General features: G+C 43.9%; 1 long non-coding RNA gene across 1 annotated transcript in view; it reads right to left on the reverse strand.

The window, feature by feature from the left end:
- The window catches only part of LOC122922183, a 102,399-nt gene extending 81,832 nt beyond the window's left edge, over window positions 1-20,567 (reverse strand). The window contains exon 1 of the long non-coding RNA XR_006387107.1: window positions 20,482-20,567. This is a non-coding gene — a long non-coding RNA (uncharacterized LOC122922183). The remainder of the gene's footprint in view (window positions 1-20,481) is intronic.
- Between the last annotated feature and the right edge of the window lie 772 nt (window positions 20,568-21,339).

The raw sequence follows: 21,339 nt of genomic DNA on the forward strand, positions 1-21,339 counted from the left end.
CTCGGGATGGAAGGCTGACGAAAAGGATAAATAAATCTTACACCTTTGACAGAAAGCGCTCCAAAACTTGGATACAAACTGAACACCCCTGTCAGAAACAACATTCTAAGGAACGCCATGCAGTCGTACTATGTGGTCAACAAATGAGAAAGCTATCGTCTTGGCATTAGGTAGTCTAGCCAGCGGGACGAAATGCACCATTTTACTAAAACGGTCGACCACTACCCACACCACTGACTTCTCCTCAGAAACGGGCAAATCAGTGATAAAGTCCATGGAGATATGAGACCATGGCCTGCAGGGAATGGGTAGAGGTCAAAGTTCCCCAGCAGGGCGAGTTTTAGGAGACTTGGATCTCGCACATACCTCACAAGCGGACAAATAGGAATGGATATCTCTGGACAAGGTGGGCCACCAGAAAGATCTATACACCAGCTCCATGGTAGCATTGATACCGGGATGGCCGCAAAAAACTGAGTTGTGACACTCACCTAAGAGTTGAAGACGGAAGTGCCCAGGGACAAACAACATATCTGAGGGGGTACGTGCAGGTGCGAGATGCTGTGCAGAAATAATTTCGGAAGAGAGGTCAGCAGAAACCAAAGCCACAATGATATCAGCCGGCAGGATGGGTTCAGGAGGGGTGTCAGGAGGCTGGAAAGCGCAAAAACTTTGGGACAAGGCGTCCGTCCGCCTTGATGTTTTTACTTCCTGGCCTGAAAGTAATGGAGAAGTTAAAATGAGTGAAGAACAGGGCCCATCTAGCTTGCCTAGGATTAAGGCGTTTGGCGGTTTCAAGAAAAACTAGGTTTTTATGGTCAGTAAGAACAGTAACACAGAGTTTGGCCCCCTCTAAAAAATTTCTCCATTCCTCGAAAGCCCATTTGATAGCCAGTAGTTCCCGGTTTCCTATGTCATAATTCCTCTCGGTGGGAGATAATTTACGAGAAAAGAACGCACAGGGTCTTAAATTGGTGAAATTAGAAGATCCCTGGGAAAGGATGGGCCCCACCCCATCCTCTGATGGGTCAACCTCAACAACGAATGGTACCTCTGGATCCGGCTGAACCAAGACTGGAGCATTCTGAAAACACATCTTAAGGGATTCGAAGGCCTTGAGAGCCTCAGGTGGCCAGTTAACAAGGTCCGCTCCCTTCTTAGTTAAATTGATCAAGGGCTTGGCGATAACAGAAAAATGTTTAATACATTTTCGATGGTAATTGGAGAACCCCAAAAAGCGTTGTAATGCTTTAAGGGAGGATGGTCTCACCCAGTCTTGAATAGCCTGAACCTTCTTAGGATCCATTTTAAATGAGTGTGGAGTAAGGATATACCCTAAATACAAAATTTCCTGTACTCCAAACACGCATTTTTCAAGTTTGACCGACAATTGATTCTCTCTGAGGATACCAAGCACTTGTTTAAGATGGGAGACATGGGATCTCCAATCCGGAGAGAAAATCAAGATATCGTCAAGGTAAACAATAATAAGTCTATCAATAAGCTCCCTGAAAATATCATTCATGAAGTTTTGGAAAATTGCCGGGGCGTTGCTAAGGCCGAAAGGCATGACTAAATACTCAAAGTGCCCCTCAGGGGTATTGAAGGCAGTTTTCCATTCATCTCCCTCTTTAATGCGTATAAGATCATAAGCCCCTTTCAAGTCAAGCTTGTAAAACCAGTAAGCCCCCAAACCCCCAAAACCTGGTTGAACAAGTCAGGAATCAACAGGATAGAATACTGATTCCTAATGGTGATCTTGTTCAATTTTCTGTAATCGATACAGGACCTGAGACCACCATCTTTCTTTTTTGACAAAAAAGAACCCTGCACTCATGTGGGAGGTGGAAGGCCTAATATGTCCTTTTTCTAAACTCTCATTTAAATATTCCTTTATGGCATTGCGTTCGGGGCCAGAAAGGTTGTAAATACGCCCCTTGGGGAACTTAGATCAAGCCTCTAATTCAATGGTGCAGTCATAGGGTTTATGAGGAGGGAGAGTCTCCAATTTGGATGAGGAGAAGACATCTCGAAACTCTTCTAAGTGAGGAGGAATTGACATAACATCAGAAGAAACCCCTGCCTAGACAAGGGTTAGACAGGAGCTACAATTGGGACCCCACCTTTCTAACTCTCCCGTGGTCCAGTTATTGACCGGGTTGTGGGGATGCAACCAGGGCATCCCTAACACCATCTCTACAGGCAAATTCTCGAAAATGAAGAACGAACACTTTTCTGAATGACATACCCCGACAGACAAGGTTAATTCGGGAGTGCATCATTTGACGGTTCCTTCCAACAAGGGAGTGAAGTCAATGGCCACAGTACGGATGGGAGTGGACAGATTCAAGACCGGAGTTCCCACCTGACCCGCGAACCTGAGATCAATAAAACTATTTCTGTTTAAGTACTGGAATCAATAAAAGCTCTGATATATATAAAGATAGGGGGCACTCAACTATCTGGATCCAAATAAATAATTATTGTAGTATAGAACTATTGTAAATTTTCCCAAAATTTAATTTAATTATATTTGATCAACCTACTTAAAATACATCATAAACATATTACATCACATAAAAAGGCGCCAATAAATATATAGACAATAAATAAAACACTCAATAAAATTGAAATCGTACACAACACTGATTATTACACCAGGTCTGACTATCATAATGACTCCAGGTGATTGCAGACAGCGTTATCACCTCAGTATGTTATAGGTTCACTGCCAGTCACCTTGTATCATAGCAATAGACGTGGTATATACAACCTCCGGTCCGTAATCCTATATTTGGATGAATTGATGTGTAAGAATACGTAATCCACTCCACTGTACTAATTTGTCAAAAGTCCAGAAAAAGGCCAACAAACGTTTTGTGGCTATATGATAATGTTAGTATTATTACACCACAGGTATGTTTGCTTGCAGCCTATTGCCCCATAAGGCGCTACGGCGTACTGCCCACTGAATCTGTTAGTGTCAAGCATAAAGTGTCCAGTTAAAACATATGCAGTTGGATATGTATCCACAATCATTACTTTAGCCTTCCAGACGACATATGTGACGGTTCGATTTCTTTCTGACCAATCAAATCCGCATGCAAGTGGAACGTCAGGATGGGTATGCAGGACCTTCCTGCTTGGTCTCGTGATCACCGGTCACGTGATTTAAATTGGTCCACGTGATCCGGTAGAGGGCGATGTCCAAGGCTGTGTCAGCCGGTAGCTTGTATGATGATAAGGCGCGCGCCTATTGCATCAGTCTTTAGCTGAAAATGCTTAACTCTTTGAAGTCCTTTATAACATCATGTAGTATTATCTATTTGGATCCAAATTATCTATTTGGATCCAGATAGTTGAGTGCCCCCTATCTTTATATATATCACTGTTTTTATTTACTGCGACCAGGGGTAGGTCGCCAGAGTGGCACCGTACCCAGGTGATACAGGAGGTCGAGCCACTGTAATATACTAATTTTTCCAATAAAAGCTCTACCTGATCCCCTGACAGTACCAAAGGTAACAGAAATAGGTAATAACAACTTCCTCTCGGTGGGAGAGAATTTAAGAAAAAAGAAAAGAACGCACAGCGTTTTAAATTGGTGAAATTAGAAGACCCCTGGGAAACAAGGGAGTGAAGTCAATGGCCACAATACGGATGGGAGTGGACAGATTCAATTCCAACCTGACCCGCGAACCTGAGATCAATAAAATTAAAGGCAGAACCGGAATCAATAAAAGCTCTACCTGAACCCCTGACAGTACCAAAGGTAACAGAAATAGGTAATAACAACTTCTTTCTTACCACCTTCCGGGAGTACCTTGCTTTTGGATCCCTCAAACTTGGGTGGTCTTCCTGAGGGAGGGATCTTTGGACATTGACGAACCCAATGTTCCGAGTCACCACAGCAGAAACAGGCACCTTGTAGTCGGCGTCGTTCTCTTCGAGTCATACCCAGCTGCATAGGCTCGTCCAAGTGAGATTCCTGGCTAGGTCCCACGGGTGCGGGTTCAGGTCTGGAGGGTCCCTTGGGGACGTCTGTCCAATCTAATGGCTAAGGTCATGGTCTCTTCTAAGGTTTCGGGACAGGGGTAACCCACAAGCATATCTTTGAGATTATCTGCAAGGCCTGACCTGAACTGACATTTGAGCGCTGGTTCGTTCCAGCTCTATCCCCACCCTCTGCGGGTCGGAACCAGATGAGTGGGGACGCAAGCGAAAGTATAACTAGTAGCTCTCCTTAAAGGCCAAAAAACACTTGCGATCACCAGAAAAACGGTCAGGCAATTTCACATGAGGCTCAACCTGCTGTGCAATCAGGGCAGCAAGTGGGAAGGTCTGAGCGGATTCCTGGGCCTGTAATCTTTCCCCGAGCTCCTGAACTATTTGTGCCAGATTCTGCACGTGGTCGGTAAGGCTTTGCAGAGGGTCCATAGTGAATGCAGAGCGTGCACCCACTAGTCTGCCACCCACGCCCCTGTCCCTGCCTACTTGCACTTACCCATCCTAGGCGACGGAGCGCAACTGGGCGGCAATCCCTAACTTGAGTAAATGCGGGAGGGACAGAGAGAAGCAGAGACAGGCAACGGGCGGCGTGCGGTGACAGGTGCCATGGCAGCGGAGACACTGAGCGACTCCCCGCTCTGCGCAGAGGGCGCCTCCTGCAGCTGTCGGAGAGGAACAGGACGCCGGCGGCGCAAGTAGAAGGACGCGCGTCGCCGGCATCCTGTGACACGCGTATCTTATTTCTTCTGGCAAAATGGTAAAAAGTAAAAAGAACACAGCAGCAATATGAACACTGCATTATTTTCACACTGTGGATTAGGCAGAGCTGTTTTCCAGCCTTTTAAACAAGTTTATGTAGCAAAGCTAGAAAAATAGCTAAGCCAACCTCACATCTGCAACTAGCTCTTTCAGGACAAAACCTCTTTATAAAAGGAAATCAGATGAGAACACTTTTCAAAAGGAAACTCTGGGTGGGTACTATTTCTATTATGGAGACCATTTGATATATGTGACGACAATTGTAGGCTAGACAACATTCCTCTTGATTTCTGGGGAATAAATTTGCTAAATATCATGTCTAACATCTGCTTGCTATGCAAACCTATGTGTCACATGTGTCACCATGGTAACAGACAGCAAACTCTGTAGTCCAGGGATCAGCAACCTTCGGTACTCCAGGTGCTGTGAAACTACAACTCCCAGAATGCAAACATGCTCGGCTGTTCTTCTAGCTCTCACAGAAGTGAATGAAGCATTCTTGGAGATGTAGTTTCTGAACAGTGTGTTGAGGAAGGGTTGAGACGTATGCATATATATCCATGCATGCCTGCAAACACGTGCGGGCATGTATGGTATATATGTGCATACATTAACCACAGCATCATGGGACGATGTGCACAGATGTGCCCAGCATCTGCGCACGTCTGCCCATGGTGATCCCCAGGGGCTCATGGTGGCCCCTGTGGGAAATATGTGCCTCCTTTAGACCGTGCCCCTTATAATATATATATGGCTGTGGCCCCTTATGACATATAGAATACATTATGCCCCTTATATATGTGTATATATATTATCAGGAGGACATATATATGTATCTGCCCCTTCTTTGATATATATGGGCCCCTTTATATGGCCAATAGGGATATATATTTCCTGTATGGCCAGTGGGGACATATGTATGTCCCCTGTATGTGATGCCCCAGGTATATGAGAGTGTGTGTGTATATATAGATATGTGTGTATGTATTTGCACACATGTCTTTATGTATATACACTTGTGACTGCATGACAGTATGTATGTGGGCTTATTGCTGCCCATTCATACCCCCGGTTTTGTATGTGTATGTGTTTATAGATGTGGATATATATATGTACTATGTATATGTGTATAATTGTGCATATGTGCGTATATACATATATATACATATATATATATATTGGCCCTGTATGGCCAGAGGGGGGAAGGTCATAGTGTTATGTCTGTATATGTGGATATGTCTGTATGCTGCACACATGTCCATTTATACTTACATTAGAGTTGGGTATATATAGATATGCCCCAATTGTCTTATATGCATGTGGCCAGTTATGTCCCCCAGCCATGGAGCCCCCCCCCCCCCCTCCCCGCCTACCTGCGGGTGATGGCAACAGATGGCTAGATTGTCCAGTTTCTGGTGACTTCAAAGGCAATTGATTTGAGGTTTATCAGCCTATTTACTATGCGGCCCCACCTTGTGTTTGTGACATGGCTGGGCGTGTGGTGCTGTGAGCCTCAGGGGGCCAGCCAGTTGTCTGCTGCAATCTGAGTGCATGCATTCCGTCACACGCACACGATGATGTCACACCCCTGGAAAGGGGGGGGGGGGGGTGTGAGAGGGACTTATATATCAGTCCAAGACAAAGGAACAGGTCTCTCCTTGCAACCAGACTGGATTCAGAGACACATGAGGACTGCTGCCTGAAGGAAGAGAGGCCCATTTGGCCCTGGAGATGGCTGAGTATACGCTGGCATGGCATTGTACCTCCCTTGCAGTGCCAACCATATTCACCCCCCTTATTTCCCTACCACTATCATAACCCTTTGTATCCCAGACCCCATGCTGCCCCTTGTTACCCCTGATTAACCCTACTGTTTAACCTCTTCCCTGCCACCCCAGCTCCCCTGCTGGTCTCATACCCCTGAGTGTTTAACCCCTTCCCTGCCAGGACCCTGGTGGCCCTGATTCTGTGCCCCTGATGTCCCTAATCCATTAACCCCTGCTTAAACCCTGCCACACCCCCCCCCCCCCCTCACTGTACACTTGCAGGGTATTTATCCCCTGCATTGCTGTACAGTTCTGATATCACCACCCCATTGTTAATCCTTAGTGTTTGTGGTTGGCTTACACCCCTGTAAGACCACCGTCTACCCTTGTCGCACCCCATAGGGATAGAATTAGTCAGGTGGGGTGGGTTGTTAATATTACTTGTATGTGTGTATTGTATAGTTAGTTTGTGGGTGGAATTTGGAAACGTGTAGTGTAGTTATTGTATATGTGTAGTGCTGTGTATTGTTAGTGTATTGCGTGCTTAGTGTGTTAAATAAATACCGTTATATTTGTACCCTTTGTGTGGCGTGTACTTGTTAGCGGTAGCGAGTTAGTAAGGCGCATGCAGCTAGCATTAGTGATTAGTGTAAAGCATAGCAAAAGTATTGTGTTATTTATTATATAAAGGCATAAATAGGCGGAGTCTTCACTAGACGGCTCCTCCTATTTAGGAATATTAATTATCGATATTCGCATAATATTGGTGATTAATATTCCCCCTTTACACAGTGTCAGAGGTTTCTGGTCCCTGCTGTAGTCTGATCTTCCAGTCCTACTCTCCATCTGTCCACTTCTTATTGCTAACCTACCGAATGTAGTCTGAGTTGCTTAAGATCATATACCTTTTACGTACAGTAACTCCACCCATTAGGAGACTGAAGAGGGGTAATTTTATTTATTTATTTAATGCACTTATATAGCACTACTGTATTCCACAGCGCTTTACAGACATTAGCATCCAGCTGTCCCCAATGGGGCTCACAATCTAAGGTCCCTATCCGTATGTCTTTGGAGTGTGGGAGGAAACTGGAGTACCTGGAGGAAACCCACGCAAACACGGGGAGAACATACAAACTCCATGCAGATGTTGCCCTTGGTCGAATTCAAACCTAGGACCCCAGCGCTGCTAGGCACCATCTAAAGCTCTTAGACCCCAAAGCATAATGCTACCGTTATGTGGCAGAGGGGCATTGGGCCTGGCATGCTCTACGGACCAGGTGTGCCTACAACCTCTGTACTACCTATAGATATTTTCCCTATGGTATATTTATATATTGAATTTTCTAAATTGAAAGTTAATTTTAATATTATTGCTACTATTTTTGCTGTCCTGTGTAGAATACAAAGCCCTGAGTCAAACACTTTATCATGTCATCATATTTTGGGGATTTTATAGAGAATCTTGGTTGAATTTATATATCTACAACCTTATCACACTAATGGTATATTGCAAATTTATATCTGTACTAACAGATCCCTTGTCACTGCAATGTATTCTCTTGAGAATGTATTGAACAATAAGATAGTGTTTTTTATCCTTGTTTTTTTTTTTCTTTTTACTATCGTACAACATTTCCTCCCTCCGAGTCCCCTGGCAGAGCCATGATAGGATTAACAACTGCATTACATACTGGTTAGATTTACATAGCTGCAATAAGCCTATTGATGTAGATACAATGGGACAAGCCAGAGGGAAATTGAGACTGACAACATTTCCATATTTGCTCCAGTATATATTGTGTCAGGATGTTTTATAGCTAAGTGCAGCGCAGAAAAAAATATATACACATATATATATAAATATTATACCCGGAGCTAGAAAGCCGTTCCATCTCACAGTGTCTGATATATTGTGATCCCAGAACATGAGGCCTGGGCAGTACAGTTGTAAATTACTTTTGCAAATGAGGCCACAAACTAAAATGTTGCTGAAGGCAAGAATCATATATTGCGGGAATAATCAGCAAAAACACAAGAACAAACATTGATGTCAATGCTCAAACAAGATGACTGGAATAGAAAAAGTTGCGTTGTATACAATGACTAGACCGTAGACTTCTAGAGGATACATATTCTATATGCACTAATGCCTCCACTGCAAAAAGAAATGAAAACTTTTTTACCACCATTGCAGCGAAAATCGATTCACTACCAGCCTACCACGAAGCATGAGGAAATTCGGCTTTGCGGAGAATCAAATTTTTCCTGAAGTTCGGATCGAAGTCCACCTGGTGAACTTCGATTCGCTTAACACTAATAATAATAATTTAACAATACTTATTTAACTCTTTCAGGACCCTGCCATTTTCACCTTAAGGACCAGGCCATTTTTTGCAAATCTGACATATGTGTCACTTTATGTTGTGATAACTTTAAAGCGCTTTTACTTATCCAAGCCATTCTGAGAATGTTTTCTCGTCACATATTTTACTTCATGACAGTGGTAAGTTTGAGTCAAAATATTTCATTTTTATTAAGAAAAAAAATTACCAAAAATTTTCAAAAATTCGAAATTTTCAAAATTTCTATTTTTCTGCTTTTAAAACAGATAGTGATACCTCTTAAAATAGGTATTACTTTATATTTCCCATATCTCTACTTCAAGTTTGGATCATTTTGTGAATTACATTTTCTTTTTTTGGGACGTTTGAAGGCTTAGAAGTTTAGAAGCAAATCTTAAAATTTTTAAGAAAATTTCCAAAACCCAATTTTTAAGGACCAGTTCAGGTCTGAAGTCACTTTGTGGGCATTACATAATAGAAACCACCTATAAATGGCCCCATTTTAAAAACTACGCCCCTTAAGGCATTCAAAACTGATTTTACAAACTTTGTTAACCCTTTAGGTGTTCCACAAGAATTAAAGCAAAATGTAGATGAAATTTTAGAATTTCACTTTTTTGGCAGATTTTCAATTTTAATAAAAAAAATTCTGCTAACAAAGCAAGGGTTAACAGCCAAACAAAACTCAATATTTATTACCCTGATCCTGGAGTTTACAGAAACACCCCATTTGTAGTCGTAAATTGCTGTATGGGCACACGGCAGGGCGCAGAAGGAAAGGAGCACCATGTGGTTTTTGGAGGGCAGATTTCACTGGGATAATTATAAGTTGCCATGTCACATTTGAAGCCCCCCTGATGCACCCCTAGAGTAGAAACTCCAAAAAAGTGACCCAATTTTGGATACTACGGGATAAGGTGGCAATTTTGTTGGTACTGTTTTAGGGTACATATGATTTTGGTTGCTTTATATTACACTTTTTGTGAGGTAAGGTAACAAAAAATAGCTGTTTTGGCACCGTTTTTATTTTTTACAGTGATAATCTGACAGGTTAGATCATATGCTATTTTTATAGAGCAAGTTGTTACTGACACAACAATACTAAATATGACTACTTCTTTTGGTTGTTTGTTTCAGTTTTAAATAATAAAGCATTTTTGAAAAAAAATATTTTTTGGGCGACTGTCTTATGTAGGGGCCCATTTTTTTTCAGTATGAGATGATGGTTTGATTGGTACTATTTTAGGGTGCATATGACTTTTTGATCGCTTTTAGACTTTTTGTGATGTAAGGTGCCCAAAAATTGATTTTTTTACGCTTTTTTTTTTTACGGTATTCACCTGAGGGATTAGGTCATGTGATATTTTTATACAGCAGGTCGTTATGGACGTGGAAATACCTAATATGTCTACTTTTTATTTATTTAGGTTTTACACAATAAAAGCATTTTTGAAACAAAAAATAATAATCATGTTTTAGTGTCTCCACATATTATGAGAGCCATAGTTTATTTTATTTTTTTGGGCGATTGTCTTAGGTAGAGTCTCATTTTTTGTGGGATAAGATGACGGTTTGATTGGTACTATTTAGGGGTGCGTATGACTTTTTGATCACTTGGTATTACACTTTTTGTGATGTAAGGTGACAAAAAATGCCTTTTTTGACATTATTTTTTTTATTTTTTACAGTGTTCACCCGAGAGGTTAGGTCATGTGATATTTTAATAGACCTGGTTGTTACGGACATGGCGATACCTAATATGTCTACTTTTAGAATTTTTCACTTTTAACACAATAAAAAGCATTTTTGAAACAAAAAATCTTGTTTTATTGTCTCCATATTTGGAGAGCCATAATTTTAGTTTTTTTTGCCCAATTGTTTTATGTAGGTGCTGATTTTTTGTGGGGTGAGGTGACGGTTTGATTGGTACTATTTTGGGCGGCATACACCTTTTTGATCACTTGGTGTTGCACTTTTTGTGATGTAAGGTGACAAAAAAATGATTGTTTTAGCAGTTTTTATTTTATACTTTTCTACAGCGTTCAGGTGAAGGGGTGGAACATGTGTTAATTTCATAGATCCAGTTGTTACAGATGCGGCAATACCCAATATGTCTGGTTTTCTTTTTTTTCTATTTTTTTTGGACAATTTTATGTGTTTTATTTTGGGAAATTTATTTTATTTTATTTTTACTTGAAACTTTATATTTTTTTATTATGAAAAACACTTTTTTTTACTTTTTATTTTTGTCCCACTCTGGGACTTCAACTTCTGGGGTCTGATCCCCTCTGCAATGTATTACAATACATCACAGGCTTCCATAGAAGGCAAGCCCCAATGCCTATGGAAGGCATCAGGCTTGCCTCCTCTGCCATCGGGTCCCCGCCACTGCAGCGCCGGGACCCAATGGAGATGCAGAAGTCGCCCGTACCCTCCGCAAACCCTCTGCATGCTGCGGTCATACAAAGGGTTAATACACCGGTATCTGTGTCTTCACCGATGCTGGTGTATGCAGCAGGGGCCCGGCTGTCAGTGACTGCTGGGTCCATGCCGCTGATCAGGCGGGTGCAGCTCCTGCACCCGCGCGATCAGACCGCCGTATATGTACGGCGCTGGTCCTTAAGTGACGTCCACCAGTGCCGTACATACACGGTGGGGGTCCTTAACCCCATAGGGACCCATGACGTACAAGTACGGCATGGATCCCGAGACCTTAAGGACCCATGACGTACCGGTACGTCATCTACAGTTCCGATCGCCGCCTCCCGGTGGGCGGTGATCGGAACACGGTGCCTGCTCAAATCAATGAGCAGGCACCACGGCTAAATGCGCGTGGGGGTCCAGTGACCCCCCTGTGTCAGCGATCGCCGCAAACCGCAGGTCAATTCAGACCTGCGGTTTGCGGCTTTTTATTGTGCGGGCGGCGGTAGTCGGTGGTGCCATCAGGTCCCCATGGGGCTGTGGGGGGGACCCGATGGCATGGAAGGCAGTGCAATGCCTAAGGAAGGCATTTCGCTGCCTTCCGGTGAAGAGCCTGTGAGATCCAGCCCCCTGGATCTCACAGTCCGGAAGTTGTATGAGTAATTGTCACGGCTGTTTAAGGGTAACAAGAGCATACACAGTAAAAAGAGCTACTGACCGGACCCAAACTAGGGAAGAGAAAGGGTGACCCCTGTCAGACCCTCAACACTCTCCCTATGCTGCTAAAGCACATGCCCGGATCCATTTGGTGGAACGAGGCATGCCCGCGTGCCTAAGACTGATGAGCCCTGTAACCCCTACACTAGTGGAAGGGGCACGGCCACCGATGCCCTGCTCAGAATATGGAGGGAACCGTGGCCACCTCAGATCCAGTCAGAAAATCACCAGGTACACAACAATGTCTGCACACTTAGCTGATGGAGCTGCAGCCGCAGAGAAGACGGATCCAAGGGCCGCTGGCAATATCCGGAGTGCTTGCAGCAACAGAACACAGGTCCAGAGAGCTAATAGCTTAACAAGTGAAGATACTCAAGGCAGAGCTACAACTGAAAAGAGAAATATAATCCACGCCCTGCAATAGGAGGAGGGGTGATTTAAAGGCAGGGAAATCAAAGGCAGGAGGAACAGCTGGGAGTAAAGACCTCATCACAGGGGCGGAGAAACAGAACAGTGAGAACACCTCCAAACTCTAAGTGACATCATCACAGGGGTGGAGACACAGAGCTGTGAGAACGTCTCAAAGCTCTGGTAGTGACAGTACCCCCCCCCTCTACGGGTGGACTCCGGACACCCAGGACCCACCTTCCCAGGATGAGCCCTATGAAATGCCCTGATAAGGCGAGTGGCTTTAATGTCCGACATCGGAACCCACATCCTCTCCTCAGGACCATAACCCTTCCAATGAACGAGGTACTGAAGAGAACCGCGGACAATGCGAGAGTCCACAATTCTGGAAACCTCAAACTCCAGATTGCCATCAACCAAAATCGGAGGAGGAGGCAAAGAGGAGGGTACCGTGGGCTGGACATATGGTTTTAAGAGAGATCTGTGAAATACATTATGTATCTTCCAAACCCGTGGAAGATGAAGGCGGAAGGCAACAGGATTAATGACTGAAAACATTTTATAAGGCCCAATAAACTTGGGACCCAATTTCCAGGAGGGAACCTTCAGTTTAATATTTCTTGTAGACAACCACACCAGATCACCCACATTCAGGTCCGGACCAGGCACACGTCTCTTATCAGCCACACGCTTATACTTCTCACTCATCTTTCTGAGATTACTCTGAATCTTTTGCCAAATGGTAGACAAAGACGAGGAAAATCTCTCCTCCTCAGGTAAACCAGAAAGAGCCCCTCCCGAGAATGTCCCAAACTGCGGATGGAACCCATATGCACCAAAAAATTGTGACTTATCAGAAGATTCCTGACGACGGTTGTTCAAAGCAAACTCAGCAAGAGGGAGAAATGAACACCAATCCTCCTGGTTCTCTGCCACAAAACAGTGCAAATATGTCTCCAGATTCTGATTGAGGCGCTCAGTCTGACCATTCGACTGCGGGTGAAAAGCAGAAGAGAAGGACAGCCGAACCCCCAGGCGAGAACAGAAAGCCTTCCAGAGCCTGGACACAAACTGCGTGCCTCTATCGGAAACAATATCAGAGGGAATGCCGTGCAATTTAACAATATGGTCGACAAAAGCTTGCGCCAAAGTTTTAGCATTGGGTAAACCAGGGAAAGGAACGAAATGAGCCATCTTGCTAAAACGGTCCACGACCACCAGGATCCCCGGCTTCCCCGAGGAACGAGGAAGATCCGTGATAAAGTCCATGGACAGGTGTGTCCAAGGACGGGAAGGTATGGGTAACGGGAGAAGGGAACCTGAAGGTCGTGAACGAGGGACCTTAGCGCGAGCGCACGTCTCACAAGCCGCCACAAAACCCTCCACAGACTTACGAAGAGCCGGCCACCAAAATCTCCGAGCAATGAGATCTACCGTGGCTCTACTCCCGGGGTGACCAGCAAGAACCGTATCATGATGTTCCTTAAAGAGTTTGTGACGTAGCTCAGGAGGCACGAACAACTTCCCGGAGGGACAACGGGCAGGTGTCTCAGACTGGGCAGCCTGGACCTCGGCCTCCAAATCGGAATATAGAGCAGAAACAACTACCCCCTCCGCCAAAATGGGACCCGGGTTCTCGGAGTTTCCTCCTCCCGGAAAACAGCGAGAGAGAGCATCAGCCTTTACATTCTTGATCCCAGGGCGGAAAGTAACAACAAAATTGAATCTGGAGAAGAACAGAGACCATCTGGCCTGTCTCGGATTCATACGCCTGGCCGACTCCAAGTACGCCAGGTTCTTATGGTCGGTAAAACGGTGATAGGGTGCCTGGCCCCCTCCAACCAATGGCGCCATTCCTCGAAAGCCAACTTGATGGCCAACAACTCCCTATCTCCCACATCATAGTTTCTCTCTGCCGGGGAGAGTTTTCTAGAGAAAAAGGCACAAGGTCGCCATTTGGCAGGAGAGGGGCCCTGGGACAAAACTGCACCCACACCCACCTCGGAAGCATCCACCTCAACAATAAAAGGTAAGGAAACATCGGGATGCACCAAGATGGGAGCAGACGCAAAACTCTCTTTAATCTTAGAAAAGGCTGCAAGCGCCTCCTCCGACCAAGAGGAAAAATCCGTCCCCTTTTTTGTCATGTCAGTAAGGGGTTTGACAATAGAGGAATAATTCTAAATGAACTTTCTGTAGTAGTTAGCAAAACCCAGAAAGCGCATCAATGCCTTCTGATTTTCAGGAAGCTCCCACTCCAGCACAGCACGGACCTTCTCCGGATCCATGCGAAAACCAGAAGCAGAGAGGAGAAAACCCAGAAATTGAATCTCCGATACCATAAAAAGACATTTCTCCAGCTTGGCATACAGTTTATTTTCCCGCAGTATCTGCAGGACCTGAAAAAGATGATCCTGATGGGTCTAACATCAGGGGAAAAAATCAAAATATCATCAAGATACACCAATACAAATTTCCCCATTAAATGATAGAAAATACTATTAACAAAATGCTGAAAGACGGCCGGAGCATTCATCAGGCCGAAAGGCATAACGGAGATTCTCGAAATGCCCGTTAGGGGTATTAAAGGCCGTTTTCCATTTATCCCCCTCTCTGACCCTGACCAGGTTGTACGCGCCTCTCAGATCCAATTTGGAAAACACCTTGGCCCCAACAATTTGGTTGAAGAGGTCCGGGATCAGAGGAAGGGGATAGGGATCGCGAATCGTGATACGGTTCAGCTCCCTAAAATCTAAGCAAGGTCTCAGAGAGCCATCTTTTTTTTTAACAAAAAAAAAACCCGCGGCAACAGGTGACTTTGAGGGACGAATATGCCCCTTCTCGAGACTCTCGGAGATATAGGTTCGCATTGCGAGTCTTTCCGGTTGTGAGAGATTGTAGAGGCGTGCTTTTGGCAGCTTGGCGCCGGGAATGAGGTTAATGGGACAGTCAAACTCCCGGTGAGGAGGTAGCTCCTGAACACCGCTCTCGGAAAACACATCCGAGAAATCAGAGAGAAATGATGGCACCGTTTTAGTAGACTACTAGACACCTCTGCAAAAGTCGCTGTGAGACAATTCTCTCTACAAAAGTCACTCCACTCATTTATTTGCCTTCCTTGCCAATCAATAGTAGGGTTATGTCTAGTGAGCCAGGGTAGCCCCAAAACTAGAGGAGAAGGCAATCCGTTAAGGACAAAACAAGATATCTCCTCCACATGAGTGTCACCTACAGCTAGCCGGATATTGTGAACAATGCCTTTCAGAGATCTCTGCGAGAGTGGGGCAGAGTCAATAGCAAAAACAGGTATATCCTTTTCTAATGTACAAACCTGAAAACCATGCAAGGCTACAAATTGAGTGTCAATAAGATTGACGGCCGCTCCACTATCGACAAAAATCTCACAAGGAATGACTTTGCTCTCTAGCGCCACCCTGGCAGACAGGAGAAAACGGGAACTGCAGGTCAGAGGAATAGCATCAATTCCCACATCAACTTTGCCCTAAAGTAGCAGATGAAGCAGAACTTGATGATCTACCTCTTGAGGTTTTTCTCTTATTATCGCTCTTAGTACAGTTCAGGAATCTCCTAGACGGACAAACATTTGCCAAATGACCTATGCCCCCACAACAAAAACACACCATATTCTGAGGACTAAATCCTCTTTTATCAGGGGCAAGTCGGCCTAGCTGCATGGGCTCCTCCTCAGAGGGGAGCGAGACAGGATGAGACCCCTGCATACTGAATGAGTCCGCACCATTGCCCCTAGACTGACAATGGCTGGACGGAGAGGTCTTGTTTCTATCCCTTAGACGCCTGTCAAGGCGTACCGCCAATGACATGGCAGACTCTAAGGACGTTGGTCTCTCATGGAAAGCAAAGGCATCTTTCAAACCCTCTGAGAGACCATGACAGAACTGACTTCGGAGTGCAGCATCATTCCAGCCTGAATCAGCTGCCCATCTCCGAATTTCAGAACAATAAAGCTCCGCAGACAGTTTGTTCTGGCATAAAACACGTAAGTTCGATTCTGCCAGAGCAACACGATCCGGGTCATCATATATCTGCCCCAGGGCCACAAAAAATCTTTCCACGGATCGAAGGGAAGGATCCCCTGATGGCAGCGAAAAAGCCCAAGTCTGAGCATTACCCCTGAGCAGGGAGATGACAATCCTCACCCTCTGTTCCTCATTACCAGAGGAGTGGGGACACAAACAAAAATGGAGTTTACATGCCTCTCTGAAGCGAACAAAATTCTCACTGCCCCCGGAGAACGTTTCCGGAAGTGAGACCTTTGGCTCGCAACAGACTCCATGAGCCGGAGCAGAGCCCAATGCTTGTAGCTGAGTCACAGATTGACGGAGATCCGCTACTTCCAAAGAAAGACCCTGCATGCGGTCAACCAAGCCAGAAAGCGGATCCATGTCAACAAGGACGGTTTTGGTGGATTATAATGTCACGGCTGTTTAAGGGTAACAAGAGCATACACAGTAAAAAGAGCTACTGACCGGACCCAAACTAGGGAAGAGAAAGGGTGACCCCTGTCAGACCCTCAACACTCTCCCTATGCTGCTAAAGCACATGCCCGGATCCATGTGGTGGAACGAGGCATGCCCGCGTGCCTAAGACTGATGAGCCCTGTAACCCCTACACTAGTGGAAGGGGCACGGCCACCGTTGCCCTGCTCAGAATATGGAGGGAACCGTGGCCACCTCAGATCCAGTCAGAAAATCACCAGGTACACAACAATGTCTGCACACTTATCTGATGGAGCTGCAGCCGCAGAGAAGACGGATCCAAGGGCCGCTGGCAATATCCGGAGTGCTTGCAGCAACAGAACACAGGTCCAGAGAGCTAATAGCTTAACAAGTGAAGATACTCAAGGCAGAGCTACAACTGAAAAGAGAAATATAATCCACGCCCTGCAATAGGAGGAGGGGTGATTTAAAGGCAGGGAAATCAAAGGCAGGAGGAACAGCTGGGAGTAAAGACCTCATCACAGGGGCGGAGAAACAGAACAGTGAGAACACCTCCAAACTCTAAGTGACATCATCACAGGGGTGGAGACACAGAGCTGTGAGAACGTCTCAAAGCTCTGGTAGTGACAGTAATACACACAGTATTACTCATACAGCCAATGCATTCCAATACAGAAGTATTGGAATGCATTGTAAAGGATTAGACCCCCAAAAGTTCAAGTCCCAAAGTGGGACAAAAAATAAAGTGAAAAAAAAGTTTCCCCCCCCCCCCCAAATTAAAAGTTTCAAGTAAAAATAACCAAAAATGTCATTTTTCCCAAATAAAGATAAAAAAAATTGGTAAAAAAATAGGGGGGGGGGGGAAGTATACATATTAGGTATCGCCGAGTCCGTATCGACCGGCTCTATAAACATATCACATGACCTAACCCCTCAGATGAACACCGTAAAAAAATAAAAAATAAAAACTGTGCTAAATAAACCATTTTTTTGTCACCTTACATCACAAAAAGTGCAACAGCAAGCGATCAAAAAGGCGTTTGCCCACCAAAGTAGTACCAATCTAACAGTCTCAAAAAATGAGCCCCTACCTGAGACAATCGTCCAAAAAATAATAAAACTATAGTTCAGAATATGGAGATATTAAAACATCATTTTTTTTGTTTTAAAAAAGCTGTTATTGTGTAAAACTTACATAAATAAAAAAAAGGTATACATATTTGGTATCGCCGCGTTCGTATCGACCGGCTCTATAAAAAAATTCCTTTGCTTCTGCGCCCTGCCGTGCGCCGGTACAGCTGTTTACGACCACATATGGGGTGTTTCTGTAAACTACAGAATCAGGGCCATAAATACTGAGTTTGGTTTGGCTGTTAACCCTTGCTTTGTAACTGGAAAAAAAATATTAAAATGGAAAATCTGCCCAAAAAGTGAAATTTTGAAATTGTATCTCTATTTTCCATTAATTCTTGTGGAACGCCTAAAGGGTTAACAAAGTTTGTAAAATCAGTTTTGAATACCTTGAGGGGTGTAGTTTATAGAATGGGGTCATTTTTGGGTGGTTTCTATTAAGCCTCGCAAAGTGACTTCAGACCTGAACTGGTCCCTAAAAATTGGGTTTTTGAAAATTTCTGAAAAATTTCAAGATTTGCTTCTAAACTTCTAAGCCTTGTTACATCCCCCAAATAATAAAATATCATTCCTAAAATGATCCAAACATGATGTAGACATATGGGGAATATAAAGTAATAACTATTTTTGCAGGTATTACTATGTATTATAGAAGTAGAGAAATTGAAACTTGGAAATTTGCTATTTTTTTTACAAAATTTTTGGTAAATTTGGTATTTTTTTATAATTTTACCACTGTCATGAAGTACAATATGTGATGAAAAAACATTCTCAGAATGGCCTGGATAAGTCAAAGCGTTTTAAAGTTATCAGCACTTAAAGTGACACTGGTCAGATTTGCAAAAAATGGCCAAGTTCGTAAGGTGAAATAGGGCCGAGTCCTTAAGGGGTTAAACGGTTAAATAAATGAAAAGCTACTTTCGACTGTTCCATAGCCTAACTGTGGTGTGCAGATAGACTGAACACTTATATCAGTTGTGAAATGAGGCTTGTGAAGCCTACTGCTTCATGACTGGGCTGTTATCAGGCTTTATTCACATTGTGTTTGGGTTATATTTGGCTTATACGTCTGGAAATGCCCCAATGCACATGTCTCATCTGCCCAAAGAGTTCTATTGGCCAGACATATAATTAAAGAGTGTCAACTAGCTTATTCAATACAACTGTAAACAACCCATATACTGAGCTGTATTATTTTTTTGCAATGGGAGAAAATGTATGAAACTCTACAGTATGTGTGAGGCATGCAGTATATGTTCAGTGGTACTGTTCACCTGTGTACAGCAAAATATAATGCTCAAAACAAGATGTAAAAGATTTCCTTTTCAGTAACAGTACTTATAGTTATAGAGAGCAGCGCTAAACATTTAAAAGTATATAACGGATTTTTCACTCTATAAGACGCACCTAGGTTTTCTAGGAGGAAAATTTGAAAAAAATATTTTTCATCAGATCTCAGATAAGACCCCCAATGTTAATTAAAGAAATGAAACACCAAGCCACAAAGCATATGGGATAATTTATTAATAAATAATACAATTTATTTTATTAGTATAAGGGTCCATTCGCCCGTCCGCAAGTGTTTTGCCGTCCGCAAATTGCGGATCTACAAAACACGAACACTGGCCGTGTGCATTCTGCATTTTGCCTATGGACAAGAATAGGACATGCTCTATCTTTTTTGCGGGGCCCACAGAATCAGAATGGAAGTGCGGATGCGGACAGCAGATGGTATGCTGTCCACATCTTTTGCGGCCCCATTGAAATGAATGGGTCTGCACCCATGCGGACGTGTTAATGGACCCTAAATAACAATTAGGCCAAACACAGTTAAATAGTTAAAATACCGTTAAAACCATGTCCTATTAGTGGTGGTGGTCAGGGAGCAGAGATAACCTCACATAATCACAAATAACATGATATATGGATAAACAAAGAAGTAGCATTACTGTACATTGTGATTGGAAAATGCTATAATTAATATTATATCCAAGTGGTAAATAAATAAAGCAAACACCAACCAAAAGGATAAACTGGCTCAATACCGGACCACCACGCCCCAATGCGCGTCAGAGACTGGCATGTGCATTGAAGACAATGCACACCACAGTGGCCATCTTGGTTGTGATATGAATTAAAATAATATTGTGTCATTGAAATCTATAAGAAAGCCTTGCCCAAACAAATCGTTAATGTTAATTAGTCCTCAGCTCAGACCCCCAATCAGACCTGAGATCAGACCGGCAATGTTAATGAGACCTCAGCTCACACCCCCAATCAGATCTCAGACTGACCTCCAATGTTAATGAGATCTCAGCTCAGACCCCCAATCAGACCTCAGATAAGAACCCCAATGTTATTTAGACCTCAGATCAGACCCCCCAATCAGACCTCAGATCAGATCCCCAAACTTCAGATCAGACAAAAAGAAGAAATAAATCAACTCACCTCTCCTGCTCTAGACGCCGTAGCTCCAGAGATCCAGCACTCTTCCTGCACGCTGTCACGGAGCGCACTGATGTTATCACATTGTGTGCAGGTCATAGCACAGCATGTGTCGCAGAAGACCAGGGAACGGTGAGTGCTGCCAGCACAAGGTATGCTGTATTCACCGCTCCCCAGTCCTGCTCATTAGTATTCACCCTATAAGACACACTGACTTCCCCCCCCCCCCACCACCACCACCACCTTTGAGGGGGAAAGTATGTCTTATAGGGTGAAAAATGTGGTAAACAGAGCAAGAGAGTTTATCCTGGCAGTCACAATCATCAGGGTATAGTCTAATTTGCCTTTTCCTTGGGAAATATTGGCATTTGGATTTTTTTCATAATAATGAGTTTCTTCAAGCTCAGACCTATGTGGTTAGCACTTTCAGTACGATAAGGAAACAAAAGTGGTTATTTAAAAAAAAAATACTTCTAGGTTCCTATCATGGATCTCAAAGAGAACTTGTTTATTCATGAGAGGTAAAAACTGTGGTCAGTAGCCGTATGTTAGGATATTTTTTTTATCCACTGTAGGCCTAAGTGTATTGGAGGCTCTAAGGCAGAGTATAACTGAAACTAAGAACACTGTAAAATGTCTGAAATTTCCTTGTGGGCCGATGTCCAAGACCTCCTCATGGCTGCCAGCTGGATACATACTGATCTGATGCTCTCAGCATTAATTAATGCTAGGAACATCAGGTACTTATGTACCTGGCCAGTAGCCCCAGGTGCTCTCCTGAATTCAACTCTGTCACCATCCTTAGGATGGTTATACAGCTGAATACTGTGGCAAGGGTGGCGTATTACTGTATGTGCTGCA

Source organism: Bufo gargarizans, chromosome 11 (assembly GCF_014858855.1).
Source record: "Bufo gargarizans isolate SCDJY-AF-19 chromosome 11, ASM1485885v1, whole genome shotgun sequence".
In the NCBI taxonomy this organism is placed as follows: Eukaryota; Metazoa; Chordata; class Amphibia; order Anura; family Bufonidae; genus Bufo; species Bufo gargarizans.